This window comes from Vulpes lagopus, chromosome 16 (genome assembly GCF_018345385.1).
Source record: "Vulpes lagopus strain Blue_001 chromosome 16, ASM1834538v1, whole genome shotgun sequence".
NCBI lineage: Eukaryota > Metazoa > Chordata > Mammalia > Carnivora > Canidae > Vulpes > Vulpes lagopus.
This window is the reverse complement of record NC_054839.1, coordinates 36231742-36251043: the sequence shown is the minus strand read 5'-3', so window position 1 is coordinate 36251043 and position 19302 is coordinate 36231742.

Below are 19302 nucleotides of genomic sequence, written 5' to 3'. Positions count from 1 at the left end.
GTTTATCACTTTTTATGAAAAGGGAAATGTGTTAAGGAGGATTAAGCAGAAGAATAACTATCAGTGGCTTATATTTAGAATATTGCTGTAGTAAAGTGAGAGGAAAAAAAAGTGATGCCAAGCACTTTATTAAAAAATATTGAATTTCATTAGTAAGGTAATCTGACAAAACCAAACCATACAGTTGATTTTTTTTTTCTTGTCAGTGAGAGAGGAGAGAAACATTTATTTTCCTTTTGTCTTTTATATTTTAGAGCATGGGCCCACTTTTAATTCCATGTGACTAGCTATCTGTATTTCTTTCTTTCTTTTTTTTTTTTTTTTTAGCTAAGATTGCAGTCCTTTGAGGACAATGTTGACAGCTTTGAGCTGACAAAGAATCATTATAATCAGTGCTGAAGATATGAAATCACAATGAGAAAGAATTTATGTTTACAGTAGCAGGGACCACACACTGTGATAGTTTGCATTAGAAACTCAGCAGGTGTAGTATGCAAAACTGAATCACAGTAGAGGATTTGAAGACCTTAGGATATGAAAAGGTCATTTTTGTTCAACTACCTGTCTCCTGTGTTAAAATAAAAATAAAATATTTCCATCAAATTCTGCAGAAGATAACAAATTGTGTACACATGAACTCAACGCTTTCATAGTGTTTATGTAAAATCATATTTTATCTGCCTTAATGTCAACATCATTTGAGTGCCAGATACAAAAGAAGTTGATTAAAAGGATTACAGATGACACTATATATGTGCAGAGAAGAAGGAATAAATTAGAAATGGTAGATATTAAAAATATCTAAGAAACCAAAATCAACTGTTCAATTGTTAAGAGGTAGATTGAGCTGTGGAGATGAAGGTGTGACATAGAATGAAAGACAAGATAAAACTATGCTTAAGTGATGGCATTCACTGTAACCACCGAGCGTAACGGCATCAATTCTACTCTTCATACAGGGCATGGGGAATGTGGTTATAGAAGAAGTCCCTGAAAAAAGTGTCCAGCAAATGAATTTGCATTCTTGTAACCTCATCATTCATCTGTTTTGAATGTTTGACATCTCAGTGATATTTCTCTTATCTTTCACTTCTTCATTCTTCATTAATGATTCATAAAGCACTTTTTATATTGAGGCACTAGAGAATCATGGAGGTATAGAATATGATTTCTCCTTTTGAGGAACAGGCGGAGCAATGGAAGAGATGAGCATATAAACAAAACTAGAGACTTTAGAGACATGGGAGCTGCTTAACCCTGCCTAAGCCGGCAAGGATTCACAGAAAAACTGGCATATGAGTTGAAGGGTTTTTTTCCTATGGGTACTTACTTGCTGGGTAAATAAATGGGTCATTTCCAGCAGACAGAACATTACATGAAGTGCACAGAGAAAGCAGTAAGCAGTTCTCTGAAACTGGATTCCACAGTGTAAGAAATGGCTAAATGGAAATAGTAAAGTGTACATAATCCAGATGACTATATTCTGAGAAGTATAGGTTTTATCTTGCTTAATGAGGAGTCATAGAAGGGTATGAAGTAAAGAAACAATATTAACTCGTTGACAGTTTAAGAATTTGGAAGCTTTTTCAGAGGAAACTAAAAACTGCGTGTAAAAAGATTGCTAAACAGGCACCTGGGTAGCTCAGTCAGTGTCCAACTTAAATTTGGCTCAGGTCAATCTGATCTTAGGATCATGATATCAAGCCCCACATGCCTGTGTCAGGCTCTGTGCTCAGTGTGGAGTCTGCTTGTCCCTCTCTCTCTGCTCCCCCACCCTCCCACCCCCGCTTGTGCTTTCTCTCTCTCATATAAATAAATACAATCTTTTTTTTTTAAATCACTAAAAATCTTATTCTCACTTTCTCTACCTTTAACATTTTCAGTCTTGAAAGTACTTTAAAGATACTCCTTTTTTTTAAAGATATTGCTTTTAAAGTTCAGTTGCCTAACAATAGCTTAAAAGTATTATTTTGCTTTCAATAATATATCCTGCATAATAATTATCCAAGCTAAGATAAAATTGATAGTGAAATTTCTAGTGCTAGCCTTTTAGGAAGGTTGGTAAGTTCAGGTAACTAGCATCCAGAAACCAGCAGCACTAGGTAGCTTAGATGATCTATAAGATACTTAACTCTTTAGTCTTATTGGAAAATGAAGAAGTGAACTGGAATGATGGCCTGGAATTATTCTGGGCTATTCTAATTCTTTAGCTCATGGTTTCTAAAAAGCTACATCCTATCTTGTAGTACTAGGCCCTCAGGGATCTTTTACTATCTTCCTTGTAGCACCTGTTGCTTCAGATGCTTAGGTTAAATTCCAAGCTTTGTTAACCATGATTATCAGGTAGACTCCAAAGTCCATTTAAGGAGTCTGCACTGGCCAAATTATGTCTGTAAATGTTTGTAAGATTATTCTAGTGCTGTTTTGTTTTGTTTTGTTTTGTTATCATGTATTAAATAGTGATTTACCTCCATTAGAGAGTCTAAGTTCTCATTCTGACTACTTTCAGGAATTTACAGTATTCACATAGATACCCAACACCACACTCTCTTCAACCTGCCTATTGAATATCAGATTATTTAGTCTCCTGAGCCATTGATATATGTCCCTCTTCAAGAATTTGGCATATGTCACTTTTTCCTAAAAAAGAAAAATAATAATAATGAGAAATGAAAAATCTGAAGATTTTCACAACTTGGTTGGGAAATATTTAAAAACAAGAAAAATATAAACATGTCTAACAGTAAAAACATAATTATTAAGATGAGAGTTTTAATATATTGAAGACATTAATTAAAAATGCCTTTGAAGGGAACCCTCTTACACTGTTGGTGGGAATGTGAACTGGTGCAGCCACTCTGGAAAACTGTGTGGAGGTTCCTCAAAGAGTTAAAAATAGACCTGCCCTACGACCCAGCAATTGCACTGTTGGGGATTTACCCCAAAGATTCAGATGCAATGAAACGTCGGGACACCTGCACCCCGATGTTTCTATCAGCAATGGCCACAATAGCCAAACTGTGGAAGGAGCCTCGGTGTCCATCGAAAGATGAATGGATAAAGAAGATGTGGTTTATGTATACAATGGAATATTACTCAGCAATTAGAAACGACAAATACCCACCATTTGCTTCAACGTGGATGGAACTGGAGGGTATTATGCTGAGTGAAGTAAGTCAATCGGAGAAGGAAAAACAGTGTATGTTCTCATTCATTTGGGGAATATGAATAATAGTGAAAGGGAATATAAAGGAAGGGAAAAGAAATGTTGGGAAATATCAGGAAGGGAGACAGAACATAAAGACTCCTAACTCTGGGAAACGACCTAGGGGTGGTGGAAGGGGAGGAGGATGGGTATTGGAGGGGAATGGGTGACGGGCACTGAGGTGGACACTTGACGGGATGAGCACTGGGTGTTTTTCTGTATGTTGGTAAATTGAACACCAATAAAAGTTAATTAAAAAAAAAATGCCTTTGAAAATCACAAATTCATTCTTTGAGTTTCTCCATTCTGATAGTTTTCAATCTGACACTATTCCTCAATGTGTTCCCAAGTATTCTTTTAGAGTCTTAATACATTATAGTTTTTAGACAATATTAATTTCAATCATCTGTCCTTATTTGCAATTAATGAAAGTAAATTTACTTTTATTTAATGGGAAATTAATATTTTAACAATATTCAAAACTCATTTGAAGTTTTTGTAAAATAAAGTGCATTTCTTATATTTAAGCAGATTTTTAAAAACACAAGTATTCTATGGTTTCATTAGACAAATCTATGGTCAATATATTTGAACTGAAAGGATGGTCGCAAAAATGATCTAGTATTGCTATCTGCTTTTGTTAACATATGTGAATTTCACATATGTTTTTTTTTAATTTATTTTATTTTATTTATTAATGATAGTCACACACACACACACAGAGAGAGAGAGAGAGAGAGAGAGAGAGAGAGAGGCAGAGACACAGGCAGAGGGAGAAGCAGGCTCCATGCACCGGGAGCCCGACGTGGGATTCGATCCTGGGTCTCCAGGATCGCGCCCTGGGCCAAAGGCAGGCGCTAAACCGCAGGGCCACCCAGGGATCCCTCACATATGTTTTTATTCTGTCATTTAGCATCTACAGATCCTTATTCCGGAAGTCAAAATCTATACCAGATACTACTTGAAAAGAGTTCATTCTTTAATGAAACGAGATACAAATGAACACAAGTAAATAAAACAAAAACTTACATGTGAATGTCAGAGTGTTGTGGGAGCACAAAGATGGTTCCTTTATTCTTTACATTCCATTAGAGAATAAGGACTTGAAAAATAACTAGAAAATAAATCATCACACTTGTGGCAATGCCAACAGGGAGAAACACAAAGTGTTAAGAAACCGTTTAAAAGGAGGGCCAATTAAATAGTATATTCATAGTACTTTACAATTCACAGCATAGTTTTACATATAACCTCTCTCTTTCTTACTCGACCGTTCATAACCAAGTGTCAAAAGCTATAAGCACCTAACAGCCACTGATCTAGGTGTTAATACACATTATCCCACCCCTTTCCTACTTTAGATCTCTGAGATAGCCATTACTATCTCCATGTTACTTATGGCCAAATAGAAGACCAGATAAATCAAACAATTTGTCAAAAGTCACATAACAATTGATATCAAAACAGAGATCCAAATCCAAAATTATCTGACTGCAAAGCTCATTTTCTTCCCACTGATTATAAAGTGAGCAAGGCAGGCATCATTCTTCTATTTACAAATAAGGAAACAGATTTAGAGTAATTAATTTGTCCAACATAAATGAGAAGGCAAATATTTGAAACCAGGCCTTCTGACTTAGCATTTAAAAGACTTTCATTTCAACTCATTGGCTCTACTGTTTTGGTGTGCATGCCATATGTTAGCATTTTAAGTAAATTAATGAGGTGAATAAAAATTCAGAGAATATTTTCTTACTGTATTTTTCTGAATGCAAAACTATGAAGTTTCCCAGCATTTAATGTTCTATTACATTAGAACACTTGAAATTTTCTACTATTTGACCCTAGAGAATAGATGAACAAATCTAAGAGCAACTTCCCTTACTCACAAAACTGAATAATTAATAATCCAGTTCTTATCCATGACACTTCACAATTGATAACATGCTATCATGAAACCATGTTCCAATAACTGATAAATTCTCAAACTTAAATTACTGGCTTTCATGAAGAACAAATGAAGTTTTAACCTAGGTTTAAAAATTGTGAGTCAGAAATCATAGCTCAGTAGTGTGAAGTGGGTATCCATGTGAAGGATCAGCCTGGTGAGGAGCATCAGAGCCCAACAATGAAAGGGTTGTCCACAAGGGGCACGGTCTGGGATGTTAGTGCTCAGGTGGTGTGCTAGTGCCCAAGTGGTGTGACCAGAGTGTCCTCACAGCTAGATGACCCAAGTCAGAATCCAAGAATAGTAATGAGAGTATCCATTGAAGAGGTATGGTAGCATTTAAATACAAAATAATGTAATGACTGTGACCTTTGAATTAAAAAGGAAACCAAAAGTCCACACTCAAATAAGTAGATAAATAAGTAAGTAGTTTGCTGGTAGATACGGTCATTCCATAATTCAAAGTACTCCCTGTAAAACTCTTATGAATTGCCAAAGGAAAAATAGTAACTTCACAGTTCAAGAAGGTTGGGAGACAGTATATTATTCATGTGGTCAGAGTAAATATTATTAATAATGGGAAAACTAATATCACCCTCCATCTGATAAAATGCAATGAAAAGAACCATGGTATCACATCTGTGGTATTCTATCAAAAGTACATAACCTAGATCAAACCATGCAAGCACTAAAGACAAGGCCATATTGAAGGACATTCTAATCTGCTTGCAATCTTCAAAAGTGTTAAAGTCATGAAAGTCAGTGGAAGACTGAACAGCTTGCAAAATGATGTAGACTAAAGAGATAACGGCAGTTAAGTGGGGCATGTGATTCTGGATTGTATTAGGTCTCATCCGCTGTTGTAATAGATTATCACAAACTTAGTGGCCTATAGCAACTTAAGTTTATTATCTCCTATAGGTCAGAATTCCAACACAGACTCACCCCAGCCAGAATCAAGGCATTGGCAATGTTGCATCCCTTCCTGAAGGCTCCAGGGGAGGATCCATTTCCATGCCCATTTAGCTTGTTGGCAGAATTCAGTTCCTTGCACATGGCCCCCTGCATCTCAGGACCCACAACTAGATGTGATCAAAGTCAAATCCTTCTCCTGCTGCCATCTCTTACTCTTTGACCACAGCTGGAAAAGGTTCTCCACTTGTAAGAATTTGTGTGATTAGATTGGGCTCACCTGGATAATTCAGGTTAATCTTCTCAGCTGGGGGTCCCTAATCTTAATCACATTTTTCCACAAGGAAACATATTCGCAGGTTCCAGCCACTAGGATGGAAAATCTTTGAAGATGGGTGTGTGTGTCAGGGATGGGGAGATTTCTGCCCACCACATGCATCTTTTTGCTCGAAAGGACATTATTGGGTAACTTGGCAAAAATATAGACAGTTTTAATTTTTAAGCAAATACCACTAATAATTGTGTGACTTTAGGCAAATGCACAGCCATATGAGTCATACACCAAGAAAACCTGATCTTTGAAAGGGACAGGACAGTACAGAAATCTGTTTTGCCTTATGCCCATATTTTTGTAGTTGGGGTTTAAGCAGCATGAGCTAGCTAAGCTGTTTGTTGACACTAACTGCTTGGTTATATTTTTAGAATTCATTTTTTTTTAATTTTTTATTTATTTATGATAGTCACAGAGAGAGAGAGAGAGGCAGAGACACAGGCGGAGGGAGAAGCAGGCTCCATGCACCGGGAGCCTGACGTGGGATTCGATCCCGGGTCTCCAGGATCGCGCCCTGGGCCAAAGGCAGGCGCCAAACCGCTGCGCCACCCAGGGATCCCTAGAATTCATTTTGGATTCATTTTCCTCAACTGTTGTTCAGTAATCTTATTGTTAGAAAGTAAGGTAAGAAAAATTACTACACTCAAACTTCTCTCCTACTCTCAATTTCTGTATTAATTAAAATTCTATATCTCAATTGGTGCAGTTTAAATAATGAACTTGAATACAAAATTCCTGAATAAAAGTATATTAAATCAGGAATAAAGTTTGATTGCTTTCTTCTATTTAACGTTTTAGTTACTATATCAATATAAGAGAATAGTAACTCCTTCAGAGTAGCAGGTCTTTACTTTTTTTTATGATTTGTGTTAGCTATTTACATTGGAAATTCATTTACAGGCAAGAACAGTTTGACTAATCCCAATTTTCACTGTATTTTGCCTACTGAAAAAGAAATCAGGTCAAAACCCCCAGAAGAATAAAGTAATTAACTTGAATATCACTTTGGATCAGTTTTGCTAATACAGGTGCCCTGTAAATAATGCATGCTTTCTTTAAAGTGATCAAACTAATAATGAATAAAGTAGAATATGATCCATTTATGGGCATGTAAATTGGTGACCATGTCTGGGAGTGTTTCATGTGTAGGGTGTGTGTGTGTAATATAATTATTACAATTATATGCTGACAAATATTATAAATATCTAATTTCTGAATCTGGAGGGGCTTATTCTTAATTGCTTCAAATCATTAACAAAAATTAAATAAAACATCTATTATTATAAAAATAACTTGCTATTCACCAGGTAAAGATAACTTAGAACAATTTGCTTTCCATTCTCTGATTTGAATCTAAATTTTTGTGTAAGACAATACACAAATCATTCATTAATATTTTATACTTTGCCTTTTTTAGCTTTTAAATATTTACAAGACATTGTATTCCAAAAATATTAATTTCACTTTATTCCAAAAATATTAATTTCAAAAGTCATACTAGAACCACAGGAAAATAGAGTAAAAAAAAAATACACTGCAAAGATTAAATGATTTACTTGATGTTACAGTCAATAAACAATTGCATTGATAAAAGTATTGACGTTTTCTTTTTTTTTAAGATTTTATTTATTCATTCATGAGAGACACAGAGAGAGTGAGAGGCAGAGACACAGGCAGAGGGAGAAGCAGGCTCCAGGCAGGAAGCCTGATGTGGGACTCATTCCCAGCACCCTGGGAACATGCCCTGAGCCGAAGGAACACTCTTAACTGCTGAGCCACCCAGGCACCCTGAAGTTTTCATTTTTAATATTGTATTTAAATTCAATCTGCCAACATACAGTATAACACCCAGTGGTCATATCATCAGGTGCCCTCTCTAGTTCCCGGCACCCAGTTACCCCATCCTCCCACCAACCTCCCCTTCAGCAACCCTTTGTTTCCCAGAGTTAGCAGTGTCTCATTTAAATGTTTCCCCACTCAGTTCCCCCTCTTCCCTGTGGTCCCTTTCATTATTTCTTACATTCCACATATGAGTGAAACCATATGATAATTGTCTTTCTCTCATTGAGTTATTTCACTCATAGCATAATATTCCATCCCAATCTTTTTTCTACTAAATTATAAGATGATTAACTGAAAATCTGAATGCAGAAACTTTAGCCAAACTTTCTATACAAGTAGCAAATTAATTTAGAAAATGTATTTTCCATTTAAATATTCAAATGTTTTGGATCATTTTTTGTTAGCATGGTTTTATTGAAATTTTGACTATGGTATATTTTAATTTTTTTAAAATGTGGTCTCTCCTTTACTCTGATTGAAACCATCAAGAATTATAAAATCACAAATGTTTAAAAAATAGTAAAATACCTAATTTTATTTTGTTCATATTTCATGATCTCATTTTCAATTGGTGGCACTAAAGTAATTACATTACTATTAGGAGAAAAAAGACCTTTGTTGGCTCTTTGGTTCTAGATAATAAGCTCCTGTGTATTTACTTGTGTGGTATTTAGTGCCACTTTCATTTTGTATCACTTGGATGATCCTCATTGTCTATGACATTCTCTATGAACAAGCAACAGAGTTACTTCATTCTAACGGGACATAAGTGCCTTAAAGAATTAATGCACTTTATCTTACACATTGATGAATTGAGGAAATAATAAATTTAGTAAATATTTACCAGACATAAACAAGTTATTGCCAAGGAAATAATTTTAAACCACTGCAGTTCCTTTTTGCCATTTCTCCCCAGATATTTATGATTCAGAAGAAAGACAATTAGAGATAAAATTGGAAAAGTAAAGAAGGGGTAAAAATAAGGGCAGATTTTAAAATGGCTTAATGGATAGACATGCATAGAATAACTGCGGGTGGTAAGAGAGTGATAGAGAAATAATTTGAAGTAATATCGGAACGAAAGATCAGCCAAATGTAGAAAATAACTTGAATGTGTCAGTAGAGATTGCAAGAAATATTTCTTGAGATTATGAATCAAATTCCTTTAAAAATTTGTTTTAACTATTGCAGGTAGGCAGTGGATTTTCTTTAAGATTAGAAGCTTCAACTATCTTTCACTTCCCTGATCCATTTTTATTCCCAATACACTGTGAAACAAACTAATGGATAGTAATGGCATTATAGACCATTTTAGGGTCTGATACTCCCTAGTTGACACATATAGTTCTGTCACAAATGTTAGGTAGTGAGCTCAATATTTTTGCTGTATTTTTCCTTGAAGGTATAACAATCAATCGTTATGTAAACAGCGATTCCAATAAATAAGAGAAAAAGAAAAAATACTTTTTTGTTGTTGTTTTATGGAAATTAACTTGAGCGCTCTGGATTAATCCCAAAAAAAGTTAAGTTTCCTAAAATAATTGCACTTGAATTAGGTGTAGACAAGCTAATTGTAAAAAATTGGAAGTTACTGTAAATCTTTTGATTACAGTGCTTTGCAGGTGTACTTAAGTTATTGCTTCACTTGAAAGAAATGGAAACTGGAAATCTAAGGTGATGAATTATGGGTACCTTCCATGCATGAAAGATGACAAGGAAATCCAATCAGCCAACTTATGCAAAAATAAAATACCTTGGCCTTGGACCAAAGATAGGCAAAAGGATTAACATTTATGTTTTTAATTAAGATAAAATGTAGAAGTTGTTAATATATGATTTTTTGACATAACCAAAGGTGTTGATGTAAGATCCAATACTGGTTCAATACTGATTCTAATGATATAGGATAAGCCAATAAATCCATTTTTATTATTGTCATTGTTATTATTTTATTAGTATTTGGTGGCTGCGTGAATGGGAACCTTTGCAAAGATTCAGCCAAGTGGACACCAACATTATTGGGGCTTGAATATGTTTAGCGTTTTATGAATGACCCCTTTACCATTCTTCACAGTAAAAAGTTCATAAAGATACATTTTTATCTTTATAATCAGAGTGTGATCATGTACCAACAAACAGCTTTGACATCACTAGAGAGTCGGGTTCAAGCCTAGATTTAGCGATTCAAATCTATATTTGAAAAAGACCCCAGGTGATCTGTCTCTGTTAAAATTTGAAAAGTACTGATCTAGAGTTTTCCGAGTGGGCATGAATAACTGATAACATTTCAGTTATAAAAGGACAATCTTGAAAAGATTTGAAGGCTAGGTTGGGATAATGAATCTATGAGAACATAATTAATGTATGTTGTGTAGATTGCATGAGACTGTGATGACTGATGCTAAAGCAAAAACGTGAATTTGAAAGAAAAGGAATGACTTACAGAGCTTGTTTGTTGGCTTAATGTATATATCTCTGAAAATTGTAACTGAGAGCAAATATTGGTAAGGATATTAAATTGCTGGTAATTTTCCTGCTTTTGGAGAACTGATTTGAATATACGGTACGGTCACAACCTAATATATGCATATTTATTTGTAGAAATAATAGAAATACAATTGCAATTTTTATTTGCAACAACAGAAACATTAATATTTAAAGCCATTGTTTGCCTCTGTCTCCTGCTGATAACTGTTTTCCTTAAAAGCACTACAAAAGACATTTTGAACAGATGGTGGCTGGTTTTCTCTATCCTGCATCCCTTCACAACTGCCACTGAGCCTCACCATTCATTAATCTTCCATAGACTTCCAGTAGCACAGCAACTAAATTACACACATGCACACACTGAGGCCAGCGTTTCTGTCAGGCTTAAAATTAAACTGAAGAGCACCGTGCCAAGTCTTTTAACCAAACTTCACTATAAAACAGTTTGAAAAATAAACATTTAACTTGGAGGCTGACCCAGGAATATCCAGTCTTAAATGGGAAATTCTGGCTGGACATTACATCTTAGACATTCTCTACCGTGTGTATCAGAAATCTGAGAGTGAAATTAAATCCTCAGAACATCTGGTTTGAATTCACCTAGACTCATAACCGTTTTTAAAATGAGCTATTTCCTTGATCTTTGAAATAAGAAAAAGAAAAAAATGACATCTTCATCCAAATTATTACTTGCTGATAAAAGCAAATAAAATAATACTACATATTTTTAAATTAGTCCAACTACATATTTTCTAAAAAATGAAGCAGGTTTATCAAATATGCAAAACATACTCTATGTTTTGAATAGATACAACTACCTTATAAAGATAAATAATGTATACTTCATAAGCACTGTTTTTATAATTTTTAAATTTTGATGTAGTTTTAAATTTAGAAAAGTTGTAAGAAAAATACAGAATTTCTGCCCTCTATACCCAAATTCACCTAATTGTTTAAATTTTACCCCAATTGATTTATTATTTCTCTGTATATTTTTAATATATGTGTTTTCATGTTCAATACTATTTGATTAAGTTGGAAACATGATGTCCTATATCTCTAAATTCTCCCATATATATTTCCTAAGATCAGGGTCATTTTTTTACATGACCAAAGTTTAATTATCAAAATTAGAAAATACAACATGAATACTTTATCTAACCTTTACTTTATATCAAATTTAATGTACTTGGTTTGTCCCAATAATGTCCATTAGGGCTATATTTTTCTCCCAATTTAAGATCAGATTCAATGTCTTACATTGCATTTATTGCCCTGTGTCTGATCTCATTCAATCTCAAAGTTTCTTAGTTGCTACTTCAATGTTCATGACCTCGACACTTTTGAAGACTGCAGGCAGTTATTACACAGAAAGTCCCCCAATGTAGGTTTGTGTAATATTTCCTCATTCAAGTTCCTCATTCAATATTTCCTTATTCAAGTTATTCAAGTTATCTGGGAGCAAGAATATCACAAAAGGGCAAAGTGTCCTCAGTGTATCACATCTGTGGACACATGTTGGTGATTTTTCCTATTATTAGCAATGATGCTAATAACTTTGATCACTTGGTTATGGTGGTGTCCACCAATTTCTTTGTTGAAATGTTACCTTTTTTTTTCTTTTTGTGATTAATTCCAGGCACCTTTTGAAACATATTTAATGTGTCATTGAAAAGAGTAAGAAATTCCCATCGTGTTTGAAGAACACCAACTTTCAACTTTCGATATTTATGTCCAGGGTATAGGAATTTTGTTTTTACAAAAAGCAAGCTTAATCACTCTAAAATATAAAAATCAAATTCTATATCTGTCAACATTTTTGCAAACTTTTTTAAGTCAAATGACTTAAATTACAACAGTGAATCAACAAGTTTAGATTAAATAAAACTTTTGTATCTTCTGATATTTTGGGACCACTCTAAAAAACCACAATGCTTTTGACTTAAGGTAAAAAACTGAGCCTTTAAACAAATAAACAAACCTGTTGTATCCTTAGAAAACAGAGTTTAAATATTGATTAGAGAAATTTTATCTAATTTAATTGTAGCCTCAAACACAAATTTGAGATTGTAATTTAGAGCCAAAGTTATCTTTTTAATTGCACCAGCTTTAGAATAAAATTAGCATTAAGGATAATCTCCCAATCTCCATAATTATGGAGATTTCTACATAGAAAGCTGTGAACTAAAAAGCTCGGGATATTATATGTTGACATTCCTCTACTGCTCTGTATATACTTTGTTCAGTACATATTAACTGTAAATCTGTTGTACAATCATGTTAAATAGTTATCTCATCAGGCTTATAGGTTTAAATATTCAAAATATTATATTCTTCACGTTAATGTAAGCACTTTTTTTTTTCCTGTAGGGATGTATTTCATGGGCCTTAATAAGAAGGGGGAGGTAATTTAACATTTATTAAGTATCTACTTACCATCAGTCTCTGTGTTAAAGGCTTTTTACATTACAAATATTTTTAAAGGTTACTTGTGGGAAATCATGAATACATTTGAAGCTAAAACAATAGGGGTGTTAAGCTTGAAGCTAAACTGTGTTTATAATCTGGTATTACTTTGAATGGTTATATTTTAGAAAACTAATGGGGTAAGCTAAAAAAAATCCACTAAAATGAGGAACTGAAGAGGTTTTTTTTTAAGATTTTATTTATTTATTCATGAGAGACAGAGAGAGAGAGTGAGAGAGAGAGAGAGGCAGAGAGAGAAGCAGGCTCCATGCAGGGAGGCTGATGTGGGACTCGATCTCAGGTCTCCAGGATCACACCCCGGGCTGAAGGTGGTGCTAAACCACTAAGCCACCAGGGCTGCCCTGAATAGGTTATTTTTTTAAGGAAAAAAAATAATTTTAACTTAGAGAGGAAGTGGTAATGAATACAGCACAATGTCAACCCAGATACTGGACAGATTCATGGCTATGTTTTAGGTGAGGATGCACACAAAAAAAGGATGGATGAAAACTGAAAGAGCTATTTTTCTCAGAAACCTTTTAGACACTGAGGATGTAAGTACCCAAACAGCCCTTATATCAGCAAAAATTGAAAATGGGAACATTTGAACAGGCTTGAACACTTCTGAAATCGGGTGTGGACAGCCAAGGAACAGATAGTCATTAGCACTGCGGTGATGCCTTCACAGAAGATGCCTCAACAGAATTCTTCACTACTCTTTGCAATGGTTACTTCAATTCACTTAGTCCATAAGGATTTTACCTACACAATCATATGGCAGGCACTACTCTAGGCACTGAAATTACAGCACTGGATACAACTTCTAAGAAGAGATGTTAGGAGGCGCCTGGGTGGCTCAGTTGGTTAAGCATCTGACTTTTGATTTCAACTCAGATCATGATCTCAGGGTGGGGAGACTGAGCTCTGTTTTGGACTCTGCACTTAGCATGAAGCCTGCTTAAGATTCTCTCCTTCCCTCTCTGCTCTTCCCTCTGCTCATGCTCTAAATTAATTAATTAATATTAAAAAAAGAAGACATATTAGGCTTTGATTACTTATTGCAAAGTTCAGAAAGAATTATACTAAAAGCTGATTATGTTACTTACTGGATAAATAGTGTACGAGCATGGCTTCATGTCCGATGTGTTTGGCTGTGTGATGATGGTGTAGGGAGTTGACCGTATAAAATATAAATTGTGAAAATCCATAATCTGAAGTTATTTGAGATTACTGAAAGCATATGCATATATACATCAATAGATATTGATTTTAAAAAAGGGCAGGTCACGTTTCATGCCTATCCCTGTGGCAAAAAGGCTATCTCTAAAATGTACAAACTAAGAATAGAAAAGCAAAAAAGATAAATTGATCTTTCTATAGGATTTCTGACTTCAAACTATATGGATCTATCTTTAGCCAAAGGATATTCAACAGCAATACTATGCAATAGTTTAGAGTGTTATTCAGTGTATTAGTTTCCTATTGCTGCTGTAACAAATTGCCACAAACTAAGTGGCTCAAACTAAAGCAAATTTATAATCTTAGAGTACTAGAGAATATGAATCTGAAATAGGTCTCAGTAGGTTAACATCAAGGTGTTGACATGGTTGTGTTCTTTTCTGGAAGCCCTAGGGGCAACTTGTTTTCTTTCCCAGCTTCTAGAAGCCACTCTCATTCTTTTATTTGTGGTTTCCTTTTATCTTCAAAGTTGGTAGTGACCTGTTGAAACTTTTTCACTCTGTATCACTTGGACACTCTTCCGTCTCCCCTTTTCATTTTTAAGGTCTTTTGTAATTACACTGGGCCCACATGGATAACACAGGGTAATCACCCTCTTTCAAAGTTTGGTGATTAGCAATCTTAATTCTATCTACTATTTTCATTTCTTTTTGTCGTGAAACTTCACACATGCACAGGTTCAGGAGATGAGGATGTAAATATCTTTGGACCGGGGTGGGCAGTCATTGCTCTGCCTATCAAACATACATTGCTTATTTGGCATATAGACTTCTGATTTGCCAAGAGATTCAGAATGAAAGTTTCATTCTGCCATTAAAATATATATCTATATATCTATATATCTATATATATATATATAGATAGATAGATATCTTTTGTTATTTTTAAAATTGTTTGGTTAAATTACAATATTGAAAAATTTTATATTGTCTATAGAGTTCCTTTCAGATACTCCCACAGATTTTTCAGAATCCCACAGATTCTGCCATTAAAATATATATATATATATAGATATCTATCTATATATATAGATATCTATATATATATATCTTTTGTTATTTTTAAAATTGTTTGGTTAAATTACAATATTAAAAAATTTTATATTGTCTATAGAGTTCCTTTCAGATACTCCCACAGATTTTTTTTCCTTTGGAATAGAATTATGTTCAAATGAAATAAAGCCTATGGAAAATTTTACTTTTTGCAACAGAAAATATCATAATGCATTAATAAATCCTGATTAAATTGCAGGTTAATAGGTGATATACAAATGCCATTTGAGTTGCTGTAACAGAATGCCTTAAATGGGGTGGCTTACTTTACAGTATTCTGAAGGCTGAGAAGACAAAGATCAAGGGGCTAGCAGATTCAGTGTGTGACAAGGACCAACTTCTGTTTCATAAACAGTCATTATTTAGCTGTGTCCTCAGATGGCATAAGACATACGGGTACTCTGTTGCATATTTTTTTTAAGAGCAGGAATCCCATTCATGAGGGGTCCATCCTTATAACCTCATCACCTCCCAAAGGCTAAATATCCAAATACTAACACTTTGGGAATTAGGTTTCAACATATGAATTTGGTGGTGTGGTACGGGATACATTCTGTCTATAGCAGCAAACCATATTAAATATTTTCCTAAAATTGGTATGTTTTTGTATTTATAATTAAGATGTTAGTTTAGAAAACTTATTCCTCAAGGCCTACATAAAACTGCACAAAAAATTAACTCCAAATACTGTGGTAAGTCCACAGCCATCCCATTATTTAATTCTTAGAAGCTGGGAGATGGGTCTCTTGATAAATATAATAATTTATCAGAACTCTTGATTTATAGCATGTGATTATAACTACCTTTATAATTTGTTACAATCTAAAAGATCATTACATTGATAAGTAATTTGCTCCAGTGGTTGCCTTTGAAGTAAGACAGATCTGATCTGATTTCCAAGTCCCTATTTTTAGAGGTCTATAATGGCTCTGGCTCTTCCCACTCCATAGCATTCAATTGCCATTAGGAAAACTCAGCCCCTGCTCAGGATATGTCCATCAGTAGGTAGACAGGCAGAAGGCTGGTATGGGAGGATCAATAGACCACTGGAGCTTCCATCTCTGCAGGGTCTGACTGATTAGTATAATCTGGAATAATATTTTCTCATCGGTAAAATGGGAATACCTAGGTCATATAGGTTTCTGGGATATAAATGAAATGGCCCCTAGAAAGTGACTAGCAAATACATAATTCTTGCTCTAAAGTCTGTCTCTTCTTTGCCAAAGGGTTGTGGGTAATATTTTTTGTTGGTGTTCCCAAATATCCCATAATATTATATTTCTTGTTGCAAGCCATCCAACTCTGAACACAATATTTTATTCATCCTTCTTAAGAAAAATCCAGGAGTTCTCAAATTGTTTAAATTTCACTGTAATCTATAAAGTGAGTAGTACATAGTATAAATCAAGTCTAAGATTATACAAATTTTTGGAGCTGGAAAACAAGATTGTTAATGGGGATAACAATTGTTATTGTTATTAATTTTTTTAGATACACACCTGCTGTGAAATCTTGGTTTTCCTGCCTTGCCAACGTAACAGTTTGTGCTTACCTGACTAGTGAAGTTCCAGGAATCTCACAGATATGCTGGGTACAGATGGTTCAAAAGTATTCTTATGACAATTAGGCCTTTGGGATCTACAAACAGGGCAATATACTCCCTAAAATTATGAGATTCCTTGGGGCAATTGTTGACAGCTGCAGTGCATACAGGCATGGGCTAATTGCCAATTAAATGACCTATACTGGGTGTTACAGAAAGACTGGGAGAAAGATCACACCCTACTGAGCTCTTTCGTTATCTTATATAGTAAGCTACCTTTAATTATACAAAATGCATTAGAATGTGCCTAATAATTCAACATAACTTTGAATGAAATTTTTACCACAATAAAGCTGGCATGTTTCCATTACTGTGATAAAAAATAGACTGGTCAAAAATAATAACAAATTTTACTTAAAATGATCTATCTGGTTATTATTATAAATTTGACTGAGTCAATGGCCTTTTTAACATTAAAAGTAATGAATTACATTATTCAGGTGTGTGTTTGTGATAGAGAAACATTTCAATTATTCCTTCAGTTTTTTCTAAAGATGTTATTTATTTGAGAAAGAGATAGAGAGAGAGCACAGGAGGAAGAAGCAGACTCCACGCTGAGCAGAGAGCCTGATGAGAGGCTCAATCCCAGGACCCTGAGATCATGACCTGAGCAGAAGTCAGATGTTTAAATGACTGAGCCACCCAGGTGCCCCTAGTTCTTTCAGTTTTAAAGCAGCTGAATTATAAGGCTAATTTTTTAAAGAAAGATATTTTGAGGGGCACTGAGGTGGCTCAGTCAGTTATGCATCTGCCTTCAGTTCTGGTCATGATCCCAGAGTCCTGAGACTGAGCCCCAAATCGGGCTCCCTGCTCAGCAAGGAGTCTGCTTCTCTCTCTCCCCCTCTGTCCCTCCCCCTGCTTGTGTTCTCTCTCTCTCCCAAGTAAATGAATAAAATCTTAAGATAAAAAGCTATTTTGAATATAATTTTAGAATGCTATTTTTAGTTAGTAAGGCTAACAAAATGGCAGTATTTTAGTGTGTAGGTAGTTCAATGATAAAGACCAGAAAGCAGTGAAATTATAGTTATTAATTCTATAATTTGAACAACTGTTAGTTTATTGTGGATGAAAGTACTCTGTAAAGGAGAATCTCGATGCACTGGAAGAAATATTTTAACAGTGGCATTTACAGAAGATTCAGGAAAGCCTAGTTTGAGGAGCTGCAGAAAGAAGTAACGGAGGGCTCAGCAGGATTGGATCCACTCTATGACTGTCATATGCTATCCTGTTTGGGGGAGGGCTTAATTGTTATATTACTCAGACACTAACAGGTATTACTTAAAAGAGTCATAAAATATGACCAGAAGAAAAAAGAATATACATAAAATCTTATATCACATAGAGCATATTATTGTTTGAGGCCAAAATATATACATTTAAAGGTAGAGCCAGAAAGTATGCATGAGTAAAACATAGGAAATAAATTATTAAATTTTAGGGTCAACTAGTTTCAGTATTCAACTGAGTGTTAAAAAAATCATAGGCTACAAGTTTCAAGGAATTGAAAAGCTTATCTTATAAAATTATACCACAAATAAATGGTATTACCAACTTGACAAAAAATTAAAAGCAAGAGGCTAATTGTAAACAAGACTAAAATCTGTTTAATTGTGGAAAAATGAAGAAAATTTAAAAGGCAAGTCAGGAATGTTCACCACACTGATCACACTCCAGGAGCCCAATGATTATCACCATCAAGGCATTTTCAAACAGTGCACAGTAATGGAAAACATTGCAGGCTAGTCACAAACTGAGATCAAGCCTGTAAACAAATAGAAATACAACTTGAAGAAAAATGTGTTAGAAAAGGTTTTAATTATTCAAAAATCTTTAGAGGTGGTTAATCAAACCTAGAAAATATTACACTGTAAAGACATCTGTTGAGAAAAAGAATAATTGGGAACTTATTTAGAACTTTTTTATCTACATCATCAATATTAACAAAAACAATTACACTTCATTTAAGTAAATTTGCTTTGCAATATATTTACTTCTTAACAATTGCTAAAACAGGATACTAATGACATTTAGAATTAGATATCTTGGTTTCAATATATTTGTTCTTTTTTTTTTTTTTTTGGTAGTATTAAATGCAGATACCAGACACTACATATGGCCACACAAATTAGTAATAAAGGACCTAAGGATGGGTCACAGGGATGGAAGTATGCAATCTAGTCTGGGAAGGAGAAAGGTATGAACTGGGAGAGAAGCTGT